Source organism: Chelonia mydas, chromosome 16 (assembly GCF_015237465.2).
Source record: "Chelonia mydas isolate rCheMyd1 chromosome 16, rCheMyd1.pri.v2, whole genome shotgun sequence".
Classification (NCBI taxonomy): Eukaryota; Metazoa; Chordata; order Testudines; family Cheloniidae; genus Chelonia; species Chelonia mydas.
The window spans coordinates 6614551-6642272 of record NC_057857.1 but is presented as its reverse complement, the minus strand read 5'-3'; the positions used below and the strand labels follow the sequence as shown (position 1 = coordinate 6642272).

The 27722-nt window shown below is 45.5% G+C and overlaps 1 protein-coding gene across 1 annotated transcript in view; it reads right to left on the bottom strand.

Moving 5' to 3' along the window:
* EHMT1 (euchromatic histone lysine methyltransferase 1) overlaps nucleotides 1–15826 on the bottom strand; it is a 167701-nt gene extending 151875 nt beyond the window's left edge. Inside the window, exons 1-2 of the mRNA XM_037879299.2 lie at nucleotides 15680–15826; nucleotides 8776–8947 (exon numbers count right to left, since the gene is read on the bottom strand). The gene's annotated coding sequence lies outside the window, so the exon portion shown is untranslated. The remainder of the gene's footprint in view (nucleotides 1–8775; nucleotides 8948–15679) is intronic.
* Nucleotides 15827–27722: the final 11896 nt, after the last annotated feature.

The window sequence follows — 27722 nt, the reverse complement described above, 5'->3', positions numbered from 1 at the left end:
TTTACAATGAGATATTTATACTGGGACAACCCTTAGTGGGAATGCAGGTAGATTGGCATAAAGGTGCTTCTATCAATATGGCCTATTCCTGTACGTTTACAGAAATAAGTTATACTAGAACAATCATCTTTAACTGGTAAAACTGCACCCACACCAGGGGTTGTATCAGTATAACTACAGCAGTTTTGAAACGGACGTATTTAGGGCAGTACAAAAGCTATGCATGCACAAGCCTTCACTCTGTACTGTTCACTCTTACCCTTGCCATGTACCTTATACTCAGGGTTTTAAGGTCCAGAAGAACCATTGCGATCCTAGTCTCACATTTCATCCAGTGGTCCCTGCATTAAACCCAATAGCATGTGATTGAAAGCCAACAACTTGTAGCTGAAAATACTCCCTTATTAGGCCAGCTGGCATTCAAACTCTCAATCCCTAATTTAGGAAGCTGGTATTTTAGCCATTAGGCCACTGGGTTTTAGTGTTCTCTATAGGCCTGATCCAGTGAACATTAAGGCCTGGTCTCCACCTAAAACTTAGACCAACCTAGCAACATCACTGTGAAAAATTTCACATCCTGAGCACTGCGGCTAGATTGACCTGATTCCCAGCACCGACGTGGCTAGGTCGACGGAAGGACTCTCCGAGAGGTGGATTACCTACACTGACAGAAAAACCCCTTCTGTCGACATAGGAAGCATCTACACTACAGTGGCAAAGCTGTGCCATACCTGTGCCGCTATAGTGGCTGCAGTGTAGACAAGCCCCAAGGCACAATCATAACTGCTACTCAAGTGCCTAAGTGCCTGCGAGATCAGACCCTATCTGCCTGTCGCTGTCATGTATTTATAGAGTGCAAAACTCAGTCGTGTGCAGTCCCCACCCCCACCAAGCTTAGACCTACACTGTAGCATTATAAGAGATACCCTGTTTTTTATTCACACTTTGAGCTCTGTTTCCATGGGAAATCTTTAGCCATGTGTAGGTCACATGGCTCAGTTACAAGTACCATGCTGTGCTGATAGCATCGGAGATAGTTTACAAGTGACATTGGGTCCCTTGTCCTAGAAGAGGCTACAATTGTCACAGAGGTGACCCAGAGTATTCATTGGAGAGATTATAATTGCTTCTCCAACCCCCTATCCACCCCAGGTACCCAGTCAAGAGATAGCATCTAGTTTCAAGAAAGACAGTCATCACAGCTTGCAAAGTTCGTTCCACAATGCAGCTGTGACTGTATGGGGAGGGGAAATGTAACTTAGAAAATGACAGCATGTGGGTGAATAAACAATTAGCTCTGAGATCAGACTGTGGACATCATCATCCTGAGGTTCCTGGGGCAAAAAATATAAACAATGATTCAAATACAGTTGTAGAAAGCTGGGGAAATGACTGCGTCTCCTCGAAATCTGTTTACAGAATGAATACAGACTCCCAAAGGTGGCCTGCTTCTGACATTCCTTGGATTACTATGCTATGAACAGACCCGTTTACCTGTGTGTGTCTCCCAACCCAAGGAACTATGTAATGGGTAACCTAACGTTGCCTTTCAGATCCAAGAGTTCCTTTACTTGGGTCAAATATGTCCAATTTCTTCAAAAACTCAAATGCTATCTTGCAAAAAACCCAATCCTGGTTAGTGTTCCTTACATGCAATTTAACTTGTACTTTCATTACACAGTATTACTTCACAAAAGGTGAAAAAGACCCCCTGCCATGGCAAAACCTTTCTAACTGAGAATAAGACACAAGTAAGATTTGGATCACTAACCCTATCCTGCACCCCCAGGAATCACAACCGATCTCAAGGCAATTCAAGTAACTGTGCAGATGTTAGAACACTTAGAAGAGACAAGCTTTAAAGAGAAAGCTGGTTCAGACCTTAACTACAGTAGATGTGGTGGTCCATTATAATTTAAGTTGTGCATTGGTCTTACAATGGTGCTCTGCTCTGAATTGCAACTAAACTGAACATGAAGTTGAGTAATGCACAATTTTGCCATCTTTAGAATAAAAGGAAGTACTGTGAACTCATGCTAAAAATATTAGGGCCTCTATTCTATGCAAAAAGAGGTTACATTGACCAGTGGTACACAGCTTTTTACAATGGTTATGGTCTTTGGGTGCAATTGTCTCATACTCTTTGAAAGAAGAATTTGAAACTGGAATGGTAAAGCTACCATATCTGTAAGTTGTTTTTTTTTAAATATGTAACTTAAGAAGCTAATGAGAATACTTATCACTTATGCAGCTCTTTTCTCCTTCAAAGTGCTTTGAAAATATAAACTACCTAATACTCACAGCACCCCTCTCAGGCAGGGATATATTATTACCCTCATTTTACAGAAACACAGAGAGATTAAGGCCAGCATTTTCAAAAGGGGGCTCTAAATTGGACAGTTCAGATTTTGAGTAACCCAATTCAGACACTGAGAGCCTGCATGCAGAGGTGCTGAGCAATTGCAGCTCCCGCTGACCCTGGTCAGAGCTGTGGATGTTGAGCGCTTCTGGAAATCAGGCCCCAGGTGTCTCAGCCAAAAACTGAAGCACAAAAAACCTGTAATCCTTTGTGAAAATTTCAGCGAAGTGACTTGCAGTCAGTTGCAGAGGAAGGCAGACTAATACCTAACAAGAATAATGATTTGCACTTCTATAGCACATTCCATCTACGGATCTCAAAGCAATTTAGGTATATAAATGAATTAAGCCCCTCTGTGGGCAGTTAGTAGCATTGTCCCCATTTTACAGATGCAGAATGGAGGCAGAGACAGAGATTAAATCACTTGCCCCTGATCACAGAGGAAGGCTGTGGCAGATCAGAGAACAGAACACAGCTCGGCCAGTGGCCAGTCCCAGGCCATAGCCACATGACCATACTTTCTCCCCATTAGATTAGAACTTTAGACATCTGACTCCCAGTTCTCTGCCCATGCCACCTGTCCACGTCTATAAAGAAGGGTTTAAGTGACTTGCTTACGGTCAAAGAAAGAGAAAAAGCCTGCTCGTGCTCACCGAACTAGAAAACTACTGCTATAGAAGCATGCTTGTCCTCAGCTGACTATGCCAAGTGCAAAATACACAGATCTGGACTTTATGCAGTAATAAATAAATCCAACTTATTGACATAAAATAAAAAATTCACAGAGAGCAGTGCATCACCACCTCTCCTATAGATGTGCGGGCTACTGTTTGTGCATTGCTGGACGTTGAGACACTGCACTATGGATTGCAAGGGCAGTGTGTGTTCGCAATAGACTAAAGCAATGCACTTGATGATACAAGGGCAATTAGCAGAATTGTGGATATGTTGGATTTAACAAGTCAACTAATACATTTCGGACACAGCTGCTTTTCAGTTGAGAGACATTCTAAAGCTCATAATCAGGCTCAGCCAAACAGATCTTCCTTGGAAGTTTCCAAGGCCTCTGTATTAAAACTTGAAAAGAGAAAAAGATGAAATTTTGTTAGAAACTGCTGAATGCTTAAACGTACTAGGGGCCAATCCCAATCCCAATGAAGTCATTTGCAAAGCGTCTAGGGTGCAGGATCAGATCCCAGGAACATTTTTAGTTCACTGTTCTGCCTTTGTTGAAAACCCAGGAAGTGCAGCCCTCTGTCTTAGGGACTCTGCCTGCACAGAACTCCCATTGACTCACCCTGACAGCTCCGCACGGAGCAAGTTTGCAGGATTTGGCCCTTAGCTCTCTACTCATGCATCTCTACATTCACCGCTACTGACCAGCCTGGAAGCTGGGCACCTTCCTCTACAGAGAAGACAAATGTGGTTTTTCTTTCAGTACTCAGAAGCATAGTCAGCTTCTCAATATTTTACTTCCTGTACAAAACACAGACCAGAAGTTCTTGAGGAAGCAAACAGTTCCTACTCTGCGTTTGCAAAGCACCAATTACAGTGCTATAGAAATTAGTTGTATTAATAATGTAGTAGCAAGAAAATGTTAATGACTTCCCAGGAAAGGGAGTGGAAGAATGTTCTCCAGTGCCCTGACACGGACTCCCTGCTTTGGCAATGATCAGTGGCAGCATTAGCACTGCCGTCTCAGTGCAAGCTCAGACACCTACCTCCTCACAGAAATACGAGGGGAACCATAGGCTGGCATGTCACTGACTGCCATCCTTTAAAAAAAATATATATTGTTGCATCAAGCAGTAATTATGGATTGCTCCATTCTCACTGGTGATGAGGGAGCTTCTGTCACTTGAAAAAACTGTTCAGGTCTCTGTGGGTGCTTAATATCTGAATAGGTGCACACGATGGGGCCTCTTGTACCTGGCTTGTACGGGGGCGGGGGGAGGGATAGCTCAGTGGTTTGAGCATTGGCCTGCTAAACCCAGGGTTGTGAGTTCAATCCTTGAGGGGGCCATTTGGGATCTGGGGCAAAAATTGGGGATTGGTCCTGCTTTGAGCAGGGGGTTGGACCAGATGAGCTCCTGAGGTCCCTTCCAACCCTGATATTCTATGATTCTATGGCTTGTAGGTTAGGTGAGGCAAACTTGCCCACCATCTCCTTGCGATCTTTTCCTTTCTAACCAGACTGCACAGAATCTGTGACAATACTACAGTGAGACAGGGTCGTAAACATTGGGTGTGTCTACATGGCAAAAAAAGCTGTATCCTTCACTCAGGTTAGCAAACTCAGGGTAAAATAGGAGTGAGGACACACAACTCGGATTTTAACTCGAGTTACCAGCTCAAGTTCAACCCACAGGCTTTAACTTGAATTGCTAACCGGAGTTAAAAGCTGAGTTGCGCGGCTTTGCTGCTATTTTAAGCTGAGTTACCTAATGTGGGCTAGTGAACCTGGGTTAAGAACACACCTTTTTCTGCAGTATAGATACAGACCCTTAAACTGCAAGCTCTTTGGGGCAGGGGCAACTTTGTGTTATATTTGTGTACAGCACCTACCACAAGGGGTCCCTGATTCCTAACCGGGGCCTCTAGCCACTACCACAATACAAATAATAAACCAGAATAACAGGAAGTATACATGTGAATACAGATGCAAAACCAAGGGGTATTTTCATCCTAAAGCATTGATTGAAAGTCTGGTCTAATACCACATGGGCGTCGGAGCAGGACAAACGTGTCTTTAGACATCTTTCCAGCATTCTCAGTCTAGTAGCAAAGACTTTGGAAAGAAATAAAATCAATGAGTCATGAATGATTAAAAACACTTTGCTACAAACATCACGCTGCATCAGGGAGGAGGCTGGGACTGTTAGGAAACCAGCAGGGCAGCCGTATCGCCAGGATCTGTTTGGGAGAGGATGCTATCGAATACACAACAGGCTGATTTCAAAAGTTCAGAATGAAGCAGAGTGCCCCATATTTGTGTTGAGAGAAAGCAGACCTGCTGGGGCTACGAATGTGACATTCTCCAGCTCATAAGACGGACACAGAACTAAAGACAGTGGCTGGAAAAATCAAAACACGGTGAGGGAACAAACTTACACTTTCTCCACCATTTCAAATGATGTAAGCTGGACTCTCTCTATACGCTGTACATTCTTCATGGGACCAAAGCATAAACATTTTCAGCAAATGCACTGAATATAGATTTGCTGGGCTAGGGGTGCTGCTTCCTTGTGTTTTAGTTCAAAGAGTAAAACAAACAAATAGACAACATGACCTCTCCTCTCTCCTAGCACATGCACCCTTAGGACACAGTGCTTGTCACCAAGGGTGAAAGGCTTTCTGAGAGCTTCTTGTTAGAATACTGGTAGCACATCTCAGTATTAATTGCCATCTGCACATGAAGGGACAGCAAGAAAAGTAAATATTGTACCTAGCTTTGTATAGTCGAGGTCCACTTTTTAAAGACATGTTAGTTGTTTATCCTCAATGTTTTGGAGGGAAGTTGAAATATTCTAGGTGAAGCTTCTAAATCCTATAAGACATTTGCTTATGAACAACAAAGGTTTGGACTTTAATTGAAAAGATTTTCTTTTTAAAGAATCGTATAAGCACCAAATTGTAACACTTCAGCCTGGCTTGCTGTCACCTCTCCCATTCCAAGGACCACAAGGTGAATTCCACGTGCAAGAAAATCACACTCCCTTAGCATTTAGAACTCAGACTAATTGACACTGACTATTATTTACATGCATTCAATTAAAAACTCCTAGTATCTTGGTCACCAGTTCAGCAGCCTGTCTGTGGGTGCAAAGCATTTGAGATGTTGATTTAGTTTATCAAATATTAATAATGCCCCTCAATGAATACATTATTTAGACTCAGGCTCTATGCTCTAGCAATCTTGACATCTTCACATAAAAGGTTATAGAGCAATAGGACACCAGATGGAACTAGATAAACTAGTCAGTGCCAATGCCCGTCAATATTTTACACTCTATATACTTCCTTAACACCTTTTACAGACCGTTTACACCAGTGGTGGGCGGCCCCCAGCCCGCCAGCGAATTACCCTGACAGGCCACGTGCAGCCTGCGGGCTGCAGGTTGCACACCACTGGTTTACACTAACCACTTTTGATGGTACGCAGTTTGTAACTACCCCTTGCACCTAACAGACCCCTCAAAATTCCCAGACCCAGTACTTCTTCACGCCCCTTTGAAAATCCAAGAGAGTTAAGCACCCAGATAAGATATGTCTACGCTGCACAGTTAACCTGGATTCTAAGTCAACTCCCCTACCATCCATGCAGAAAAACCTCTGAAAGAAAGAACGAAAGAAAGAAAATTCTCACATAATCACATGACTCCAGGAGCTGGGGCTTGAAGAAAAACACCAAATATCGTAAGAGTTAGCAACACTGCAATTTGTATTTTAACAAATTAACAGTTCAAGGTGAACCATAAAGGGAAACTTAGGTTTAATCTCGACGAACTAATATGCATTAAAATACAACTTGCCCTCTCTACACTAGAGGTTTAAAATGTGTTAGTTAAAACATCTAAGCTAACAGGTTATACAAATACACCTTTCATCATAATCTAAACAGGGCTGAAGCACACAGCATTTCTGTTCCCTTGAAGTCATACAAAGGTCATCATTAGCTCCTCACTGAGATCCCCTCATTTCAGTCCTGGGTTCCCATGGCTCTCTGCATAGCCATGGTCAACAGATTAATTCTGGCTGCTCTGTACTATTCATTCTCCACACGTGGAAGAATCCCTGTGTCCCCTTCCTTTTTTAATCAAAGCACGACCACCAATGAGCACATCACACCACAGGCAGAATCACTGATTTCCTGCACTGTGCTAAAATACCTTATTTCAAAACCCAGCTGTCTGTCTCTAAAGTGCCTGTCATTATAGCCTTTGGGCACCAATATTACCTCTATCTATTAATTCAGCCCCAAATTTTGTGCTGATGGTTTTGGGTGCTCTATCCACTATAAGCCCCAAATCCTTTTCCTGATCTGTGTGTTGTGCTGTCTGCCCTGAGAAGCAATAACCCTTTTTTGAATTTTTGCCCTTGCTCAGGTTACTTGACATTTCTCAACATGGCATAGCAATAGCCATTTACCTGCCTATAATCCTAGTCTATCCAAGTCAATCTGAATCTGGTTGCCTACTGCCTCTGCACTGATTTCCTCCCTAGCTGTCCGTCTGCAACTTTCCTCCCTTTATTGCGTGCTGCTTCTTCCAGACTATTGATATGCAAACAGAACTAGGCCTGAATGCACTGATTTACCATTCCAATCCACTTGCCGTCCTGCTTACCGCTCATCACTGCCCTTGAGAAATCCCCCTGGCAAAGACACTGAAAGGGGTGAATTTAATATTGAATGGCCTGTCTTTACCCTCCATCCAGTTCCTTATCCACACAAGTAGATTCTTATCCACTCCCAGTATCATACATGCTCATCTTGTTCAGTAGTTATCTGTGCGTTATGTCAGAGCAGCAAGGAATCCTCTGCAATGGCTCATCCCATGGAACCAAACTATATTCAAATTTAGACTCAGACAAAATCATGTAATATAGAAGCAAACTGCAGGATGGTAAGGAGGGGCCCAGAATATAGCCTTAAGAATGCAAGCAGTCCTCCCAGAAGAATATTTCTCACTTGTTGGAGGGTTTATCAGACCTCCTAGGCTCTGTCTTGATGGGCATAAAGGGGGCTTTCTTCAATCTTGTTTGCTCAATTGAATTAGCTTAAAGTAATTGAAAAGCCCTCTTTTAATGCTCCTTAATACACAGGCTAACACATCTGAACTCATATTGGCTGAATTTATTGTAGCTTTGGGTTTGTCCACATGGGCAGAAAAGGGTGCTAGCTTAACATGATTAAAGGCCCATTGGGAGCATCCACACTAGGAAAAAAGGTGTAGCACCTAACATAGACAAGGCAGTTGGTAGTTCTCATGCGTGTTAGCGGATAAGCAACCCAAGGCATCCCCACAGAGTTTACCGTGACATGCTAACATGTGCGAAAACTACCAACTGCTTTGTCCACATTAGGTTTGTTTACCAGGTTAGCTAACATGTGGTAAACAAACCAACAAAAAGACAGAACACCTTTTTTTCCCCTAGTGAAGACTAAAACCTCTGAAGCTGGATTAACTGGCCACATTTTAGCCTAGAGCGGGGCTAACGTGGCTGCAAACACACCCATTTTTTCCTGTGTAGACGAGCTCACACTGGCTTACTGTTAAGCTAACTCTACTGAGTTAACACCATTGAAGAAAACATTTTTTTTTTTTTTGCCCATCAAGTCATGGCCTTGTGGATCACTCATGTGAAAAAGAGAGAGAGGAATTTAAAATGCAAGAGGTTTTCTTATTTTAACTTACCTGAAGCAGCTTATGTGTTAAAAGTAATGGGCCCAGGCAAGCACAGCAGAGAACTCTCCTCACTTATGAGCCAGGGATCCTGAGAGGAAATCAGCCATCAGGAGTAACTGAGAAGAGGAGGCAGAGCAGGGCAGGACTTAAAGAACGACAGGAGATCACGTCACCTGCAAAACTGAAAGTGGGAAACTCTGAGGAAGTCACTTACGTGGAGTGGTTTCTCATTCTGCCCAGAGCTCTTCCTGCATCCCTACACTCAATGGCCTATTACAGTATTGTTCTTCCATCCAGGGGCCAGGGAACAGAAACCCTGCTGGAGCCAGTAAATGCTGTCCCTTAATCCACAACACAAAGTATTTCCAGGGGCTGATGAGAGAGCACACCCAACTCTTGCTGGCTCAGGGGTTAAGAGCAAGGCTCAAAGCCCAGCAGAGTCTTATCACTGAGCCACGTTTTCAAATGTGCTCAGCATGTTGGTGCTCTGTTGAAAAGCTAGCCAGGGTGTCACAACAGGAGCCATGGGTACCGAGTTCCTCGGACAGTCTGGTCCCAATGGTGGATGCTGAGCACTTGAGAATCTGGCCCTATGGGGTTGGCTTGTCATCCATCATCTGTAAAGATAAAAGCATCTCCAGAAAAAAGATCTTACTGATGAACAGATAAAAGAAGAAAAAATCATTTCTAACTAGAGCTGGTTTATTCAAAGCACAGAAACCAGACACCAATTTTCACAGAAATTTCTCTAGACCCAGGAGAAACTGCATCCTTGTTTGGAATCTACTTGTTTTCAAGCTTACTTAAGGGCTACTCCTCCAAGGTGAAAACTGCAGAACCTGTTGGTGACTGTATCACACAACAGATGGGCCAGCAGCTTTGTTCATCAACAGACCTTGGGAAGACATGCCTTGATTAGCAAACTGACCCAACCCTGACACAGATGTCGGAGGGGAGGGGGAGCACATACCCCACTTCTTATTCATCACAGATAAAATGCACCCCTTTGGGGCTTTGCCTGGGCCCCATGTACTGTGGGGGAACTTTATCCCAAGTTATGAGTTTAGAAAGGGCACATTTCCAAAAGACCCAGGGCTTGAGGTTCTTCTCACTCATGCTGGCACAAATTCAGAGTATCTCCACCAAACTCAATGAACCTGCAGCTGCGCTGGGGTAAAATTGGTGAGAGCAAGAAGTGAGTCAGGTCCCCAAGCTTTAATATTCAGCATGCTGTTGACTCTAAGGTCTAAGACCTAAAGAATCAAACTAACCTTATATAAAAACCTGTAATGAACAAAAATCATCCGCAGGAGCAGTAAAGAAGGCAGGTATCTCCTGAGTGGGTCCTGTCTGTATCATACTTGCAGCACAGTTAATTAACTAGACTCTCAACCATTAACTACCATGTAGATGAACTACTCTAGGTATAAAAACTGAGGGTATGTCTACACTCCAGACACTACAGGGGCACAGATACGGTTCTACAGATAGGTCTCAAAATGCAGCTGTAAACAGGGAGTTATTATTGAGTGCGTGTGTTTCCAATGGGTTCCCGCAGGGATCAGTTCTTAGCCCTACACTATTTATCATTTTTATTAATGATCTGGAAGAAAACATAAAATCATCACTGATCAACTTTGCAGATGGTACAAAAATTGGGTGAGTGGTAAATAATGGAGAGGACAGGTCATTGATTCAGAGTGATCTAGAGTGCTTGGTAAACTGGGTGCAAGAAAACAATATGCGTTTAAATATGGCTAAATGTAAATGTATCCATCAAGGAACAAAGAAGGGAGGCCATACTTACAGGATGGGGGATTCTATCCTAGGGAGTGGTGACTCTGAAAAAGATTTGGGGGTTGTGGTGTGGTGAATAATCAGCTGCACATGACCTCCCACTGTGCTGTTGTGGCCAAAAAGCTAATGTGATCCTGGAATGCGTAAACAGGGAAATCTCAGGTAGGAGTGGAGAGGTTATTTTACCTTTGTACATGGCACTGGTGCGACCCCTGCTAAAATTCCGCATCCAGTTCTAGTGCCCACAATTCAAGAAGAATGTTGATAAATTAAAGAGGGTTCAGAGAAGAGCCACAAGAATGATTAAAGGATTGGAAAACCTGCCTTGAGGTGACAGACTCAAGGAGCTCAATCTATTTAGCTTAACAAACAGAAGATTAAGGGGTGACTTGATTACAGTCGATAAGTACCTATACAGGGAACAAATATTTAATAATGGGCTCTTCAGTCTAGCCGAGAAAGGTGTAATACAATCCAATGGCTGGAAGATGAAGCTAGACAAATTCAGACTGGAAGTAAGGTGTAAATTTTTAACAGTGAGGGTAATTAAACATTGGAACAATTTCCCAAGGGTTGTGGTGGATTCTCCATCACCCACAATTTTTAAATCAAGATTGGCTGTTTTTCTAGAAGATCTGTTCTCTGAATTATTTTGGAGACATTCTCTGGCCTGTGTTATACAGGAGGTCACACTAGATGATCACAATGGTCCCGTCCAGCCTCAGAATCTATGAATCCCATCATGTATGGCTTGCCACAAGGTATAAGTCACTGCAGAACAAGCCTGCCTTTCAGTGCTTAGGTTGGTGCTAAATACTGATTTCTGCCCCCAGCCTCAGCACGGGCTTCATTACTCTAGACATTTTTCCCTAGAGTTAATGGATTGCCATTTAACTTGAGGTACTTAACATGTTTGTAAAGTCTGGTGTGGACACAGCTCACGTGTTTGTTCTAGATTACAAATGCTTATTCTTTACGTAGGGTAGATCAGACATGTCCTGTTTTCTGAGCACAAAGCTCACACAGGAAAGAACAAACCACGTCTCTTGACCACAACACAATTCCCCAATCCCACTCAGTTTCTTCGCTAAGGTGCTTACCTCCTGTGTAAAGTGCTGGGAGATCTACTAAGGACAAGCGCTATATAAGAGCTAAGTGTTATTGTTATTATCTGGCAATACAGACTGATCATGGGATGACGGAGAAGGACCTGACAGTCCCTGCTTTACCATTCCAGTTACAGGATGTAAGGGCTACTCCTCCTACGGGCTAGCCTTTACAAACCAAACTGCTAGCCTCTAGTCTAAAAATCTACATCAGTTTCCAATATTCTGCCCTGATTTATATGCACTCCATCCCCATTGATGTCAGTGGGGTTACATATGGTATAAATCAGGGGAGAATCTGGTCCCTAAACTTCTTGGAGCTGGGAGGGACAAAGGGGGAGGAAAGACTAAACTATGAGAGTGATCTAAATAACTCATCATTTCCCCTCCGCCCTCCATGTCCCACCGATGTGTCTGTAGATATTAAGCCAGTGCCCTCAGAGGAATAATACTCAATAGTTTCTCCAGATAATTGTATATGAAATAACCCCTCAGCCAAGATCCTTGGAGATTTTTCCCACAGTATGTGTATATTTTTATTTGCAAGACTAAACTATATATAAAGAGTTCATGGGGAAAGAGCCCTTGGTTATAACCATGCAGTGCCACATCAATCAACTACTGTAGCTGAAGGCAGAATTTGGTGTATTAAAATGATGGAATTGCCTGGATACTAACTCTTAAATCACACAGCAAGATTAATACCTGATCCCCTTTAAAAGCCCTACGGTTATTACCCACATGAATAAGAGCAGCAGGATCAGGCCTCTAGACTGCAATTGTGACTGAATATGATGTATATGGTCCTTACTTGAGCAAAATGCCTACTGAAGTTAAGAAGGCTTTCCCTGAGTAAGAAATTCAAGATCTCACCTGACAAGCGTTTAGATTGAGCGTTCCACCTTCGAACTATTTTACAAAGAACTGCTAATGTTACCATCTGCGTAACACTGCCACAAATGTCATCCCACATGGGGCTGAAATTCCTTCTGCCACACTGCAGTATTTTGAATATAGGATTAAACCAGAAAGCTGTGAAATGTTATAGCATATACTACTGCATACCTGTAACGTCAGGTGCAGCCAGGCTGTGGGAGGATACTGATCATTAACTGTGCAGCAGCTATTTGTATCCAGCTGATATATAAAATATACAATAGTATTATTATCCTGTCTGTTCTCCTGTGCATGTCCTCTTGTTCACTGCTGCAACTGTTTATTCCTTACTTCAGCGCAACTTGTATATTCTGAAACTATGTTCAAAAAGAAAGCTTGGGGGAAAGTCTTAGCCTTGCATTTGGTAGCAAAGCAAGCAAAAGGCATCTTCGCTCAGTGTGATGCCTGTATTTCTTTACTGGGACATTTAGAGTTATGAATCTGTGTAATCTTTGGGGATATTTAGAGCTATGAATCTGATGACTAATTGCCATCATGTGGTGAGGGTAGCTGGCAAACACCACTTCCTTCAGGGATTTTGGATCCGAATTTGATAAATTCCCTAGCATTTCAGACTCGGTGCATTTCAAACTACTGAACGTGAGTGTTGAGTCAAAATAAAATCTTCATGGATGGAACCTTTATGTTCTGAATTCACTATCTCTGACAAAGTCCCAGTACATTCCATCTCCCAAAGTGTGTCACAACCTCCAACCCCATTTATGACCCAGGGGGCTCTCCGGTCCTTCAACATCACCTTTTTCTGATCAACATAACCTTGACTGTCGAGGCTGCTGCACCAACTCAGACTTTATGGCCAGAAGGGACCATCGTGAACATCTAGTCCCACCTCCTGCACATTGCAGGTCACAGAACCTCACCCACCCACTCCTGTAATAGATCCATACCCTCTAGCTGAGTTACTGAAAGTCCTCAAATCATGATTTAAAGACTTCAAGTTACAGAGAATCCACCATTTACACTAGTTTAAACCGGTAAGTGACCCATGCCCCACCCTGCAGAGGAAGGAAAAAATTTAAAAAACAGGATCTCTGCCAATCTTAACCCAGGGGAAAATTCCTTCCCGACCCCAAATATGGTGATCCGTTAGGCCCTGAGCATCTGGGCAAGACCCTGCAGCCAGACACCGGGGAAAGAATTCTCTGTAGTAACGAGGAGCCCTCCTCATCTAAACTACTGCTAAGCAGGCAAAGGGAAAGGAAAAAGATGCCAATTGATACACACTCAGCAACCAAAGAGCAGCCTGGAATCTCCTTCATTTTCATGGAACCCTTAAAAGTTCCTAGGCCCAAAAAGTAGTTTTCCCCAATGGAAAATTTGCCAACCCAACTCCCCATAGTCCCATCACCCCCACTCCAGCTCAAGATGCCAACTTCTGCTCTTTTTGAAGGCTCATTTTCCTCAATGTAATCTGGAATGGGCCTGTTTAATAAAAACGTATTTCCTTTTCATCACCTCCAACTTCACTTGTTTAAGAGGTTGTATTGATTCTAAATGCATCCCTCCAAAATCTCCAAACATCCTATAACTGAGGTGAGTGGATGGTAATGAATCACCACCCCCTTAATTAATTGGTTGTGCATGTGCGGGGGTTATGTTGTACTCATTGGTTAAGTTGGAAGAAGAAGGAAATTTTATATTGATTTCAATGTGCAGGGGAGGGCAGAGCAAAAGGGTATTGACACAGTACCCTCGGAGTTACTTGGGACTGTGGTGATACTGATACATTAGTCACAAGGTTATTCTGGGGGGAGAGGGGGCTGGTCTTGAGAGAAGCCCTGAATGTGTGCATGTGCGGAGGGTAAGTGCGTATCAGCTGTCACCACTGGAGTGGGGGAATCATCCCCCCCTCTAGTGAGTGCTTAAAACCCCAACAGTGAATAAGAAACAGACAATCAATCTTCCTTTCATAACTACCCATTGGGGCCCACACCATGCAGCTCCCTAGTGATCTCTGGGGTTAATGGATCCCCAGGACTCATTCCCCTTGCCAGGACAGGGCCCTCAGAAGCTGCCCCCCCCATGTCAGTAGGTGATGGGTGTGGGGGGATGGTGCTTGAGGCCCACATGGGATTAAGCAGCCCGCTGTCAAAGTCACCGGTTCAGCACCCTTCAGCGCGGCGCCCGCAGGTTTTACGAAAACCAGGGCGACGAGCCGCTTCTTACAAACTGGCCAGGGTGGGACAGGGCTAAGCACAGGGGTCAGGGACACGCGGTCACCCTAAAAGGCAGAGGCTCCCCCCATCCCTCCAGTTACAGCCCCCCCCAGCTTCCATGGTTCAAGCCCCACCCCCACCCCCCAGGAGCCGCGCATGGCTTGTCCCCCGTGGAAGCCTTTGCACCTCGGCTTTCGGGGGGTCGGGGGGGCAACCACCTGGCAAACGGGTCTCCGGGGCCAGTGACACCGGCATCCAGCGACCCCCATGGGGCCAGCGATCGCCCTGGGGCCCGTAACGGCCCCATGGGGCCCCTGATCCCCATGGGGCCAATGATGCTCATGGGGCCGCCGACCCCCAGGCCGGCTCTGAGGGGGACCGACCCCTCGCGCGCCCCGCCCCCTGCCCGGCTCATCCCCGCCCCGTGGGCCCGGGGCACTGAATGGCTCATAACACCCCGCACGGGGCCCTGCCCCCTGAGCGGCCCAGAGGCGCCTCGGGCCCCCGCGGCGCTCACCCCCCACGCCCAGCGCGGGCCCCGGACGCTGCCGGGCTCAGTTCCACCTCTGCCCGGCTCACGGCCACGTGGGCCCCGGAACCTGCCTGGCGGCTGCCCATCAGGGGCCCCGGCACCTGCATGGCCCATACCACTCGCTAGCCGGGGAGGGGTGTGACTTATACAGAGTCCCGGGTCCCCCCCCCCCACCACACACACAATGGCAGCAGCTCCCACATTCTTCCCCTCAGCGCGGAGTTGGACTGAACCATGGGGCGGGCGGGGGACAGGGCCCCTCCTCTCCTCCCACAGAGCCTGTTTGGCCCTGGGTGATACCACTTAACCCCCCTCCCCGCCTTCTCCCCCGCCCGGGGTAGATGGACGCTGCCGCTCTCACTCACCTCGGTATCCACAGTGGCCATGGCCGGAGGGAGGGAGCAGAGCCCCGGAGCCTAGCCCCGCCCCTTCGGCGGCGCCTCACGCCTCGGCTCCTCCCCCTCCCCAGATTCTTCTCAATGGAGCGCCTCCGTGAGCCACCACGCATGCGCCGAACATCATGGCGGCACCCATACCCACTCCCCCCCCCCGCCCCGTCCCGCGTAGCGTCATGGCGGCTCCCAGGCGTGCTGGTTCCGTACAGCTCCGGGCACATGGGCGGCCGCGGCGCGCTCGGGCGCCGGGACCCAGAGGCGGGTCCGAGCAGCGGCCGGGGAGAGCGGAATCCAGCCCCTTTCCCCTGACCCGGCGATTCAGCCCCTGTCTGCCCCGCCCGTCTTACCGCGGCCGGGCTGCCGTTCCCGGAGCCCCGCCGGCCGCCCGCCCGCCCCGGCTCCGCTCTCCAGCGGGGCCCGCAGCCGCGGCCTCCCCCGCCCGTGCCCCCGGGGCTGGACGTGCCCCCGCCCGCCTCCGCTTCCCGCCCAAGCCTCGCCCGGGTGCCGGGGGGGCCCGGCCGCCCTCTGCCCCCGAGAAACCGGGGGGTGCAAGTGGCGAGGCAGTCTGGGGGGGGCCTGCGACTCGTGCAGAAGGAACTCTGCACCGGGAAAGACAATTTGGGGCAGTTTAAAAAAAAAAAAAATAAAACTTCCTCAGGTGAAGGGAATTTGCTGCATGTGTTTCCATGAGACATTCAAAACCTTAATCCGGATTTCCCTCCGCCTTGCCCTAGGCTCGTATTGAGCCCTCCACAGCCCTGCAAACGCCCGCGCGCTCGGGGGTGGCAGGGCCCCCGCTAGGCTGAAGGACGGTAAACGAGGTAGCGGACTAGACAGCCGGGCCCCCGGGCAATCAGCCACTTCTCGGGTGGAAGGAGGAAAGCACCCAGCAAGCCGCCTGCCAGCCAGGTCCTCGACTCGTGCGAAGGGTCAAGGGACTGTTAATGGGCCATGCTAATCAAAGGAGCGCAGGAATGTATATTTTATTGGCTGCTGAGGGCATTTATGAGGAATGGGCAGCAACCCCAGTCAAGTGCCTTCGCCGATCATGTCTCTTGTGATGCTTTCTGACAAGTCTCCAGGTACATGGCACTAGCTTCGCTTTTCAGACAAAGGTGGTCTGTTATTTAATCATAAGGCAAGTAGTGCCCAGATTCAAGTTCTGAGTACTCGGTGCTGTTGCTTTCCCTGTGAGCACCACAAAATGTCCCAGGCCAAGATTTTCCGTTTGGGCTCCTAAATCTGTATTTAGGTGCTCAAATAAGTGGACAGATCTTCAAAAGTAAGGATCAGTTTCCGTTGAAGTCAATAAGGGAAAGACGTCTGGTATAAAGCAGCTAAAAGAAACAAACAGTAACTGGAGAATCTTGGTGCCTTCAGGATCATTATTTTTTCGAATCATAAATGTTAATGTTTATGATTTCACAGCAGGGGTTTCCTAGGACACTAGACGCTCAGAATTCTTTTCTGTACGGAGCTGAGTTTTGATTGAAAAATCAATCCTATCTCATGCCTGCTGCATATAATAAAGTGTCTTAGGATGGAAAATTACCAACATTCCCTGTAAAAGTCTGGTGGTGTGTTTCTGCGTGGGTGAGAGTGGGAAGATCCATTAATTTTTAACCAAATACAGATGTGTTAATGTCTCTGGCTAATAAAAGTCTCTCCAATTCAAAAATATTTTAGAATTACCTTGTATTAGCTTTGCATGGTGACAGGTTACAGAGTGGTAGCCGTGTTAGTCTGTATCAGCAAAAACAAGGAGGGGTCTTTGTGGCACCTTTAGAGACGAACAAATTTATTTGGGCATAAGCTTTCGTGGGCTAGAACCCCCTTCATCAGATGCATGCAGGACTCCTCGTTGTTTTTGCTAGTATTAGCTGTTCTTTTAGCTGATGGTGTCCAGCAGCGGGGTGCTAAGAGCTAAACAAAAGCTACCACCTATTAAAATCAGAAAGTTCTTTTCTGCCCTTCAGGACGGTTCCCCTATCCTTTTGTCAAAGCCTGAGAAGATTGAACCTTTGCAAAATCCCCTCCAGCCTTCTCCCTCCCCCACATTTTTTTTTTCTTTTTAAAGAGTGGGTGAAATGTATTAATAGCTTTTTCTGAAGAAAGATATAGAATTGCTCGAAAAAATCCACACACCATTTCAGGACCAGAGGGGTGTTGAATAAGATTTTCACCTGCATTTGTCACATTCTCCACAATGGTGGTGTGAAAGTCCCAGAGTTAGCAGCCCTCCTGCTGGGAATACCTGAAAGGAATCCCCTAATCCACAGAATTGTAAATCCACTAATGTGAAACAATTAACTCTTTTACAAGTATTGGACAAGGACACTTCAGGCTCTGTAAATAGGGGAATAAATACTATAAATTTAACAGTTGAATTAGCTCATTGGGCCTGTTCTGATCTTCCTAATAATAGAAATCAAAAAAGTAACACCAGTGACAAACTATGAGAGGGGATAGCAGATTCAGCCCCTTGAGTTCCCCTGTTGTATGAAGAAGTCTCTTTTTCTGAGGGCACTCCAATTTTATGAAGTGAGACATATCAAAGCGCATTGATTTGAATTTACACATACATCAGCTGCCTCAGGAAACAATATTCCCCTCCCTTGCCCCAAAAATTAATTGATTTCTTAGAGCCTGCAACCCGTTGGGGGCTGGGAGGTTTGCTCCATTGTGCAGCCAAAGCGAAGGATTGGCAATATTGCGTTGATGCTTCTGTTTGTCTTTGGCAGATGGTGAGGTTCTCTGTGTATTGCTATTATTATATATTTGTTTCATGGTAGCATCTGAGCCCTAGTTACCAACCAGGACCTCATTGTGCTTAGGTGCTGTACAAACCCAGAACAAAAAGATAGTCACTGCCCTGTGTGTTTATTCTCTTTACACCTTCGCATAGCTTGTGCTTTGGCCACTTATCAGGTTATGCATCAAATTAGAAGCTTATCATGGGCCTCTGAACTGTAACCGGCAGTGCTGAGTGAATGGTTTGATTTGTACAGTATAGAACTAAATTAATTTAAAAAAACAAAAACCCAGACCTACCACCTCCACTTTTCCGGGAGCTGCTGATCTCCAGTACAGGTTGCTCACTAGAGCGGGGTGTAACCAATAACATGCAAATTGTGACTCACTTGTGGGGTGATGCAGAGTCAGGGCTTATGGTCCAAGGTAAGGGCCCTTTGCAACATTCTGAACTCTGGCTCATACTTGAAACCTCCTCTCGCTTCCCCACCGCAAAGTTCAGGAGTGTTAGAATCCGGAATGGGCCCCCCTCTATTAGTCATCTTTGTCCCCCAGTTCCATCTCTTCACACCACCTCTATGCTCTTTCAGGGATGAGGAATGAGCAGGTACCTGTCCCTGTGACTGCTGCCATTCTGTCACTGAGTTATGATGTGAAACAAACATATCAGCCAACAACAGACTCAGGAGAATCCCAAATTCTTTTCCTTGTATCCTCTCCTAAACACCTCAGTTTGAACTTATCTGGCCATCTGACCTCACCAAGAATTCACTGGGAGAGGAGAGGGCATTAAAGGCAAGCAGCTCTTTGTGTGTGTGTGTGTGTGGCTTTCTCCCGTTCCCTTAAGAAACTCCCCATGAATCTTGACAGGTTTCAGAGTAGCAGAAAGAACAGGAGTACTTGTGGCACTTTAGAGACTAACAAATTTCACAGTTCCCTTTTTACCCTGCACAAGAGAAACTGGCATCTTCTTAATGTAGTAGGTGTTTACACAACAGGGTTGCCCTATCCAAAATAAGTAGCTCTAGAGGAGTGGTTTTCAACCAGAGGTCCACAGACTATGTCTAAGATTTCCAAAGGGGTCTTCGCCTCCATTTGAAATTTTTTAGGGATCCACAAGTGAAAAAAGGTTGAAAACCACTGCTGTAGAGCATTGGTTGGGTAGGGCTTGCACAGAAATTGCACCAGTTTCATTAAAGGTCAAGTGATTGAGTGAAACCGATGCAACTGGGTGTGTAGACCAGGACTTGGCATTATAGGGACAAATTCTTTCCTATGCGTGTGTCTACAATTGTGTTAAAAGGGCGCACTCCAGATTTATCCCAGGGTTGCTAAGAGCATGACTGGGTCCACGTTTTCCACCATGATAATGAAAACATTTCTATAGAATTTAGATATGTCTTGGTAACAAAGTAAGGGATACGTTTGTTTGTGAATTTGTCTGATGAAACTTAAGAAGACCAGAAAGATGATACACCTGTTGGAATTTAACTCAACGGCCAACAATATGCTCTTCTTGTCTGCGCTGGGTGCACAGAGTTCCAAAGCTTTTGATTCAAGAAAGAATTGTTCAAACCTGAGTCCTCTGGCCTGTTGCTTGTTTGAGTGAAATCCCAGGTTGAAGTGTTGAGAGATACAGGCAGATTTTCAGTTTTTCCCAATTTGGGGTGCTGCAATTTTGGGGTTTCCACACTGAGATGTCTTCTGCTTGATCTTCTGTGGTGCAGAGGACTCCTTAATTCCCTAAAATGCACCTCTGAAAATTGGTCCCTAGGCCAGCTGTACCTTACAGACTTCTGCTGGCATAGCGAGAGTAGTCAAAGGTGAGAAGAGGTGTGATCCTGACTGACACAGCTTTGCTGGCAGAAGTCCCTAGTGTAGGTGCAGTTGTCTTGGCAGAGCTGCACTTTTACCGGTAGAGCCTGTTTTACTCCTGGGGGTGGTTTTACTAAACTTGTACAAAGCATAGCTTTGTACGTATAAGCTAAATCCTGGGAGCACTTTGTGGATGTAACTATACCAGTGAAGTGCTCCCAGTGTAAGCATGGCCTAAGGTGTCTTAAGTAGAGCACCCAAAACTGGAGACACCTGAAATCTGTAAACATTTTGTCCTGAAATGAATAACTGCGTTTTCAGGGGCAGTTTCGTGCAATTCCTGTCCCAAAACTGCAGCAGTTTACTCAGTTGCTTCTTCCACCTTTTTAATGTGAACTTGATATTGCAGGAAGCAGAGGTTCCTGAATTGCCAAAGCACTGGGTATGTTTTGATGGGGCCCCTGCCTTTTCTGGTAGCAAGAGGCTCTTTATTCTTTGGGTCTGGGAGATGCAGACGGTGCCCATAGGCAGGGATAGACACCATGACATAGATCATCAGAGAGAAGGGCATCTGTGCTTCCAGAAACAGGAGGTAAAGAAAGGAGCAGGCTGGAAATGAAGATGACTCCTAGCTCTGCACCTGCCTGAATACTGCTGCGGGATTTCCCCCTCTGATTTTGGTGTGTGGTGGTAAGTCCCCTAACAGTCTTTCTAAAACCCCCAGAGCAACCCCCGTGCCTTCCAGGAGCAGCTCAAACAAAGCCAGGAAAAGGGGAGAAAAGGGATATATTCTCCTTCTCACCTTGTCATTTCCATGGGGGGGGCGGGCTCAGCAAAAGCAGAACTGGTATGGAATACTAAGTGATTGCCACTAAATAGTCTACAGCTGGGGCTGCTTCCACTGAGTCCAAAGTAGAAATGGCTCAGCCAGGAAGGAAACTTATCAGGCTGCTTCTTTCATGTGTTTCAAATGTGCCACCCAAAGGGAACAGCTGAAAACAAAAATCAGATGGGAGTGTTCAATAGAACCATATCCTGTGCTTCTCTGGGATCCTTTGATAAAATGTGCTGAACTGCTTCACCACCATTAAGGGGTAAAGAGTCATAGCTCCCTAGACAAGGAGATATCGTATCCTATTTTTTAGATGGAGCAATTGAGGCACAGACAGGTTAAGTGATTTGCCCAAGGTCACACAATGAGTCAGAAGTAGAGACAAGGATAGAGCCAGGAGTCTTAACTCCAAGGCTCCCTGCTGTAATCACTAGACCAGTCTGCCTTCTACTATTTATAGCTCGAGGCCGATCCGAATGTTCTCTCCATTCCATGGGGGTGGGAGGGTCCTATGTGTTTGGGAAACACAAGCCCTCCAAAATCCCCTCCCTAATCCAAGACTGGCAGGGGGGCCACACTCCAGGCATCAGTCTTCTCAAGGTAGGTCTCCATACAGGGTCTAGCTTGAAGCCCAATGCGGGGCTATTTCCCAGCCTCTGGAGGAGTTTCTCTTTGTCTGAATACCGCTGCGCCAGAGGGCTAGGGAAGACATCGGGCCCTGGCTCACAGTGATATTTCTGTAGGTCAGTTATATTGCTTTTAGAATGCACTGGATCATATCAAAAAGGCAGGTATGGGGAAAACAGCCCAGGGCCCTTTCCACAAATTTGGTCGCTTACCCCCTGCCACAAATCAGCAGCTCTGAGCACCATCGCTCTGGCCATGAGCTGATCATATGGGTCACATCCAGCCTCTGATGGCAGGTTTGGCGGTCTGCTGCCCCTCCTTGACAGCGCTCATGTCCTTTTCCCCCAGGATCCGCCATTTCAAAGAGACATAAAAGGCAATCTCAGAAGGCTTTGCAACTCCCACTGGGTAGACTCTGGGTTTTTGCATTGCACGGACGTGTAAGTAGGCCCGTCATATACCACACAGCGGTGCATCATCCCTTGGCTTCTGCTTTCCCCTCCACCGCCTTGCTGGCACACTGAAGAATCCGAAGCAAACGGGCTGGAAGGAGAGAGGAAAAAGCAAGCCACGGATCCTTTGCAGAACACAAGATGCACAAAAGCAGAAGGCCACAGGCCGGAGCGCCCCAGCCTAACTAGGCCACGCAGCCCCATGCAGGAGGGGAAGCAGAGATGAGAGGCAGGCTGCTGCCACCCCATGGCAGCACAGCAGAACGAGCAGGGAAGGCTGTAGTCAAAATAAAAGTCCTTCCCTCCCCACACCTTATTGCAACTGGCCAGAGAACAGGCCTGAGCGTTGCCAGCAATCCCTCCAGAGCAGGGACCCAAGGAGTGGCGCAAAAAAGGGTGGGAGCCTAAGAGAAAGGAGCGGCTGGAGGGCAGTTGCTGCTATCTTTAAAGGGAAGGCAATCCCCAGGGCTGTGCTTCTTCCCTGGCCTAAGAACCCAGTGTAGACCAGGAGCTGTAGTGCACCAGGAAGTGGGGCTTTGTGCATGTGTAGAAATACTCTCTTGCAAAGGATGCTCGGTTTACAGGGACTTTAATACCCCCTTGCTGTGCGAGTGGACTGGGCGCATGGATCCGGAGGGCTCACTCTTTGCTCAGCCCCTAGAGAACCCTGAGCTTCCTAACACACGCTTCAGCACACCCACGGTCTTTTGTTCTCTAAGAGAGGGACATGGAGCCTTAATTACCTGACAGCTGTCAGTTCCGCCTTTGCTGTGCAAGGGGAGAGGGAGGAGAAGGGAAGCCAGCTGAGAATCAATGCAAATTGAGGCTAAAAGTGGAACCTGCCGGATACTGTATGTGTCTGATTTCCAAGAGCACAGGGGTCATCTGGTTACAATCACGGTGGGATTGTTTATGCTTCCTCCTTCTGAACAGAGTTTATGGACCTGTATGAAAGCTTCAAGGGAGGCTACAGTAAAATCGATTGAGCTGCTGGGGCCCGGGAGCAGGGGAGACAGTCTCTCCAGATTACAGACATTGATCTTTGCTATTTCTTCTTCCAAAGACCTGAGTACTCAGAATGAGCCCAATCCTACTCCCTTCAAAGTCCATAGGAGTTTTTCCATTAACTTCAACAGAAACATGTGTTTCTGCATATATTCTGCACCATTCAGATCTTTGAAATGGCGGATCCTGGGGGAAGAGGACATGAGCACAGACAAGGAGGGGCAGCAGAACCCCAAACCTGCCATCAGAGGCTGGATGTGACCCATATGATCAGCTCATGGCCAGAGCGATGGTGCTCAGAGCTGCTGATTTGTGGCAGGGGGTAAGCGACCAAACCTGTGGAAAGGGCCCTGGGCTGTTTTCCCCATACCTGCCTGTTTGGTATGATCCAGTGCATTCTAAAAGCAATAAAATTGACCTGCAGAAATATCATTGTGAGCCAGGGCCAGATGTCATCCCTAGCCGGTCTGGGGTCCAATAACCATTTATCTGCTTCCGGTCTTATTACCAGATAGAGGTCCTTCATTATATTATTGGCTCTATAGAACTCTCTCTCCTCCCCCGCCCCCACAACCCTCAGAGCTTGTAGGTATTTAATACAGGGACTTATCTTATTGGGGTGCCCTGTGGCTTGCAAGGCACCTGGTCACCTTTGGTTCTCATCTCATTATGTGGGCCCAATAGGATCTTGCAGATACCAGACTCTTCTGCCACTCCCCAAAGCAGAGCATCCTCCAAAGACAATTCTCTGTGAAAGAAGCATGCAACAGGGGTCTGTCCAGCCTCGTCCAGAGGGACATGTTTATGTCAAAATTAATCAAGGAACCAAAGGATACACAGCAAAGACATTCTTGAATGGCCTCTACACCAATGCTACAAGCCTGGGAGTCAAACAAGAGGAAATGGACTTGCTCATTTATGAGTCTAAATTCGATCTAGTTGGTATTATTGAAACCTGGTGTAATGAATCGCGCTATTGAAGTGTTAAAAATCAATGGTTGTAACCTATTTAGGAAGGATAGAGTGGGAAACGGGGGAATGGCACTCTACATCAGAAAAAGGCATTCCCTGTTTCTTAGTCACTGATAACTCGAAAGATAGTGATCTGGAAGGCTTATGAATCAGTGTCCTAACAGATAAAGCACAAGCGGGGTGAGGTGGGGGGGGGGGTCTCAGTTGGTGTTTGCTACAGACCAAATCATGCTAGGGAACAGGATGACCTATCTAACATGTGTAGGGGAAAAAAGCTGTGGGATCACTTCTATTTGAGTGACATATGCTGGAGGTCTCATGCTGCCAGTACGAAGACATCCTCAGAATTTCTAAACACTATCTTAACTCCAGAATTGTTGCAGCCAACACAAGGAATTCTTGTCCTCACAGATTAAGAGGAACTGATCACTGAGCTAAAAATTAATGGTAGCTTAGGTACAAGTGATCTTGAAGATCACATTTATAATGTGCAAGCAAAATAAAGCCCAGACCAGTAATATTTATTTGATGTTTTAATAGGGACAGTTTCACGAAGCTGAAAACAATTATGAACCAAATCTGCTGGGAGAAAGAATTTAATCAGAAAAATGTGAATGATAATTGGGAAACATTTAAGAACATGTTACTATAGGGTAGTCAATAGGCAAACTGTGGGCCAAATCTGGACATTTTTTAGTCACTTATTATTGTTATTGCAGTGTGAAAAATGTTCCTCTGGAGTCTGATTCTTGACTATACCTTGACTAAGAAATTTGGACCTGGACAAAAAATAATTGACTACCCCCCTACATATGGTGCCCACAAAATACAATCAAAAAGAAGACCATAGTGGTTAAAAAAACTGACCTGGTTTAGAGGGACAGTGAAAGGAACTATATAATAAATGGAAGAAGAGAGAAGTTGATAGTAATGAATATAAATCAGAAGTTAGGAATTGTAGGAAAGCAAAGGGACACAAGGAGAAATCTATGGCCAGAGTTAAGGACAATAAAGAGTTTTTTAAATATATTAGGAACATAATTAATCCTGACAATGGTATTGGTCCATTACTAGATGGAAATGGTAGAATTATCAATAATAATTCAGGAAAGACAGAAGAGTTCAATAAATATTTCTGGTCTGTATTTCAGAATCAAAACAGATGAGATAGTATTTTCATTTCATTAGTATTCTCAGCAGGATGTAAAACAGAAACTCCTAAAGCTAGAAATTTTTAAATCAACAGATCCAGAGAACTTGTATCCAAGAGTTTTAAAAGAGCTGACTGGGAAGATTTCTGGACCCTTAAAGGTAATTTTCAATGAGTCTTGGAGCACTGGGGAAATTCTAAAAGACAAGAAGAATGCTTATTTTGCGTCCGCTTGAAAAAGGGTAAATGGGATGTGTGACATTCTATACCTTGGGGGAGCGTCCTGCAACCCCATATTCCTCATTTTTATATAAGACTCCAACAGAGGAGATTGGCACAGATTTCCAGGGTGAAATCTATGTACTAAGGACTGCAATATCCAGTGGGGTGAGAAAAACTGCTTAATCTAGTTGTTGCCCAGTCTAATCGGGTTGAGAGTTTAGACTCTGTGGTTATATTTTATTTATTTTGGTAACTAACTCTGACTTTTTGCCTATCACTTAATATCACATAAAACCTACCTTTTTTGTCGATAAATTTATGAGTTTGTATGAAGCGTGGGGCAAATCTGCTCAGGTTTGACAAAGGCTGGTGTATCTCCACTTTCCGTTGATGAAGTGGTTAACCAATTAATAAATCTGCATTGCTCGTCTTGAGCAGTGCTAGACAGTATATTCCTGAGGTACAAGGCCGGGAGCTGGGGGTATTTGGCTGGTGCCTTTCTCTGTGTGATTCATGAGTAGCTCTGAGAGCATTCATGCAATCTAGCTGCGTGTGGGGCTCCACATGCTGTTGTGCTGAGTGATCACAGTGCCTGGAGGGGTTTGCTGCTGGTCACTAGCAAGACACTGTGAGAGACAGCCCAGGCTAGAGAGAGTTCAGGGGGTACAGCAGCCCCACAGTCCCACCCTGCACCCCAGGGGATCCCCTCACAGGATGACCTGAGTAATTATAGGTCTGACAGCCTGACATCAATCCCAGGCAAAATAATGGGGCAGCTGGTACAGGACTTGATTAATAAAGAATTAAATTAGAGTAATGTAATTAATGCAAATCAACATGGGTTTATGGAAAATAGATCCTGTCAAACTAACTTGATTTTTTTGTATGAGATTACAAGTTTGGTTGATAAAGGTAATAGTGTTGATGTAATAAACTTCTGGAAGGTGCTTGACTTGGTACCATGTGACATTTTGATTAAAAACTAGAATGCTATAACATTAACACAGCACACATTACACAGATTAAAAACTGGCTAACTTTTAGGTCTCAAAATGTAATTGTAAATGGGGAATTATCATCGAGCAGGTATGTTTCCAGTAGGGTCCAACAGGGATCAGTTCTTGGCCCTCTGCTATTTAACATTTTTATCAATGACCTGGAAGGAAACAAAAAAGATCACTGATAAAGTGTGCAGATGATAAAAATTGGGGGAGTAGTAAATAATGAAGAGGACGGGTCACAGTTTCAGAGCAATTGGGATCACTTGGTAAACTGCGCGCAAGAAAACAATGGGTGTTTTAATATGGCTAAATGTAAATGTATCCATCTAGGATCAAAGAATGTAGACCAAACTTGCAGGATGGGGGACTCTATCCTGGGAAGCAGTGACTCTGAAAAAGATCTGGAGGTTGTGGTAGATAATCAGCTGAACATGAGCTCCCAGGGCAACTCTGTGAGCTCCCAGGGCAACTCTGTGGCCAACAGTGCTAATGTGATCCTGGGATGCATAAATGGGTAAATCTCAAATAGAAGGAGAGAGGTTATTTTATCTCTGTATTTGGCACTGCTGCGACTGCTGCTGGAATACTGTGTCCAGTTCTGATGTCCACACTTAATAAATTGGAGAGGGTCCAGAGAAGAGTCACGAGAATGATTAAAAGAATTACAAAACAAGCCTTATAGTGATAAACTCAAGGAGCTCAATCTATTTAGCTTAACAAAGAGAAGGATAAGGGGTGACTTGATTACAGCCTATAAGTACCTATAGGGGGAACAAATATTTAATAACGGGCTCTTCAGTCCAGCAGAGAAAGGTATAACAATTTAATGGCTGGAAGTTGAAGCTACACAAATTCAGACTGGATCTAAGGTGCACATTTTAAAGGCGAGAGTAATTAACCATTGGAACAATTTACCAAGGGCTCTGGTGGATTCTCCATCACTGACAATTTTTAAATCAAGACGGGCTGTTTTTCCAAGAGATCTGCTCTATGAATTATTTTGGGGCCAGTTCTCTGGCCTATGAGAGAGAGGAGGTCACACTAGATGATCACAATGGTCCCTTCTGGTCTTGGAATCTATTAATCCACGTTTCTCTTCATTTTTAAACATTAGAAGACAGAGGCCTCTATTTTCCCTACTGGGTCCCCTTCACAGTTCATAAACATCTAGGGTGTTCCTTTATGC